Source organism: Ciconia boyciana, chromosome 2 (assembly GCF_034638445.1).
Source record: "Ciconia boyciana chromosome 2, ASM3463844v1, whole genome shotgun sequence".
Lineage (NCBI taxonomy): Eukaryota > Metazoa > Chordata > Aves > Ciconiiformes > Ciconiidae > Ciconia > Ciconia boyciana.
The window spans coordinates 38,696,495-38,699,933 of NC_132935.1; positions in this window are offsets into that span (position 1 = coordinate 38,696,495).

Here is a 3,439-nt window from a genome sequence, read left to right on the forward strand (position 1 = left end):
TACCAGGTTACTGTAAGTGCCTTTTATTTGAGAACTTAAACACTCGGTGCTCGTTAAAGCAACGTCTATGTATGTGTGCATGTGAAACTGCAAGAAACCTACCTGTTCTGGACTGGGCAGAGACAAACAGCAATTGTGGGAATCGGTGGGTTACACAGCAGGATGGAGTCCCTTGACAATACATGCTTCAACCCAACCTACTTGTAAGCCTACTTGTATTTGGTTAACAGTTTGTATTTGTCTCTCAAAGCTTTAACACAAATATTTATGTACAGGAGACAGTTTGAGGGATGAAGAATGTTGCTAGTGTAAAGCTTTTTTACATTACTTTCATTTGTATGATAGAAGTGATATTTTAGTATGTGTGCCTGGGTCTTGGGAGGTAAATGCAAGTGTAAACCATGCAGTGTGATTTCCCCCCCACCCCCAGTACTCACAAACCTGTATTAATCTGAATTAGTGTTAGACTTTGACTCTCTTATTTTCCTAGAAACATGGGCATTCAAGAGATAATATCTATTGCTTTTCCCAGTTTTGTGACAAAATATAAATGGCAAACAATTAAAATAAGATAATATGTTGAAGGAAAAGGACAAGAGGCACTAACAAACCAATTCTTCTGAAATATGTCCTGGTAATTTGTATCACCTAGCTTCAAGCTGCATAGGCAAACTGTGAGTGTTACTGGGGCTTTGCTGGGGTTCTGGCTGTCACAGCCAGACCACTGTATGAATATCCTGCAGACCTGCTCCTGTTTGCATGCGCGAAGTTTTCCACGGCTTGGGACAAGCAAGGTGGGCTGACTGTAGAGCATTTGTTCTTTTTGTGCTGGCTGCTGACATCTGAAATGGGGGCGAAGTGTAGGTAGATGAAAGTGAAGTCTCTAATGATGTGACTAGTTCATTCTTCTATGTCAACCTTGCTCAGTGAAAGAAAGTAGAGCAGATGGACAGCCAGTAAGCCAAACTTGGGAGGTACTACAACCCTAAGTTTGATTATATGAAGACTCTGGAAGCTTTACTCATTGGCCTGGCTTTTACTTGGAAGAAGTGTTCTTTAAGGAATGGATTGGTGAGAATAAGCCCAGTTCCTACCGCTATTATTCTGGTTTTCCATGAGAACAACTCTACTAGGGTTGCACCAAACTAAAACTGATGCAATGTTGTGAGTGAATCAAGCTTCATGAAATAAGGGTTTTAACACTGGATATTAACGGACCACTGTTGCACCATACCTGTGACCAAGGTCCAACACAATGCAAACAACAAAAATTCTGAAATGGGAACTGATTCTTGCACTTGGTTTTGTGACAAACATTCGGATAAACGTTCAGTACCTAGGCAGAAAATACACCCATGTCTTCTAATGCTAGACCTCATTTAATTTTTTTTTTTCATATGTTTCCTTGACCTTGGATAAGCTGAAGCTTTACAGGCTTAAATGCTTACTTTCATGAGGAAGCTGTGGATTACTGTTTCTGTGCCAGCTCAGCCAAAAGATTGGTCCCTCTTGAAGCTGCAGCATACTGGTCTGCGTGGCTTCCCCTGGAGACAGCCAGCTTATCCCTTGAGTGGGTTGGAGTCTTGCCCTGCAGCTGAAGGGAACAATAGGATCCTTGTAGTTCTGCTAGCATGATGTGTTGGAAGAACAGGTAAGCTTTGGACATTTATACGTAATCTTACATTTTTGTATAAAGTAAAAATCCGAATGCTCATACCCACCGTATTCCACCTTAATGGTTATGAAGAAACCTCGATAGTGCAGCTTCTGTTTGCATCTGGAGTAAGGGATATGCAATATGGCATTCTTCAGTATCAACTTGTGTTGGCGGTTTGGCTTCCTTTTTTAATTTCATTTTCTCTTCTGCTTCATTGCTGTGTGTGTTTTTTGTGAGGTACAGAACTGAAAGGAGTCCTCTGATGGTGCCTGCTGTTGGACCGCATGACTGCAGTGATACAGCTGCTGTTGCAGAGGGAATTCTGTCTACCTGCTACTACCTTTTACAGACATTTGGGTTTCTTCTTTGGGTTTATTTTTAGAGTTTCCTCTGGATTATTTACCTGACTTCTGATTTCCTGTGTCGTCACACCCTCTGACTACAGAGAAGATAGATGTTAATGGCCTTAGCATACACAAGATGGGAATGGGCTGTGTATTGGCTGGCAGTGATGTACGTCTGCGACTGTCCTGTGTCATGGTCTGAGGGGAAAGAGTGCTTTTGTGTCTTTTGGGGAGAGGGATTTCTGCTTACTCAGCATTTACTTCCTCGCTGACTGTTGGCCAGTTGCTTTATCTTAGTTACTCCTTGTAAAAGTGATGTTTGGTGGTTGCACAACCAACAGAACTTTAGAGCATGCTGTAGTGCATGTTGTGCGCTCTGCTTTAAAATGGTCTGTCCCATAGGTTAAGGAATATTTGCTCAGTTTTCTGAGGGTATCAAGTTCTTACACCAGTAGGCACTGAATAAAAAATAATTTAAAAAAATCAATAGAACAAACCCATAAAACATAAAGAAAACCCAGAGAAAACTGCTCATTGAAAGACCATGCTTATAAGCAGTGATATGAAGTGCCTCAAGTCTTTGTAGGAACTATATGGACTATAGAAACTATATGCACAAAACTATATGCATCTAGTGCATATACATTAGATGGAAAGACAACGTTTGGAAAAGCGATCAGCTTTGTAAATCAGAGCAGTTGAGGATGTGTTTGCATGTACGTGTAGGGATGAGTTGGCTTGATGCGCTCGTCTTAAAGCTGAGTGGGGTACAGGAGGACAGCATCCTTGTTTCCCAACTTCTGACGCCAGCAAGCGTGCCTTTGTGGCAACTTGGTGCCAGAGAGGACTGCCCCAGCACCAGGGCTCGGGCTGCGCCACGCAGCAACGGGGAAGCACGTTAGCTGCGCTGAGCGGCGGGCCGAATAGCCGGATAAATCAGCTGCTGGCAATTTACAAATGAATGCCACGTTCTCCTCAGCCATACGGAAACAAGCGGATCAGCGGTGTCTGGAGGGCCTGTGTCACCAGAAGTAGGCCAGTTTGTGCGTCGTCCTGCGCTGGCAAACGGCCAGGCTTTGTGTGCTCCAGACACCAGATGGGAAGCAATTATGAGTGTGACAAGCGGGTCATCTGGCAGACACTCTGTGGACCTGCTGCTGCATAATTTTTGGCGGGAAGAGGAGAGCTTTTTCTTTTCTTCCCCCCCCCCCCCTTTTTTTTTGGTTGTTGTTGTTAGTACAACCTCTCCTTTAGGGAACTCACGGTGACCGTGTATGGAGCATCCTGCGTTTGCTGAGTTTATGCTCCTTTTGTGCCCTTGCTGGTGCTTACCAGAGTGCAAGTGTTTTTCCTTGGCCAGCAGAAAGCAATGGTTACACTTGTGTTTGTACGTCCTGTAGTTTGCAAATACTGGCCTGCAGTGCTGGCACGGATGTTT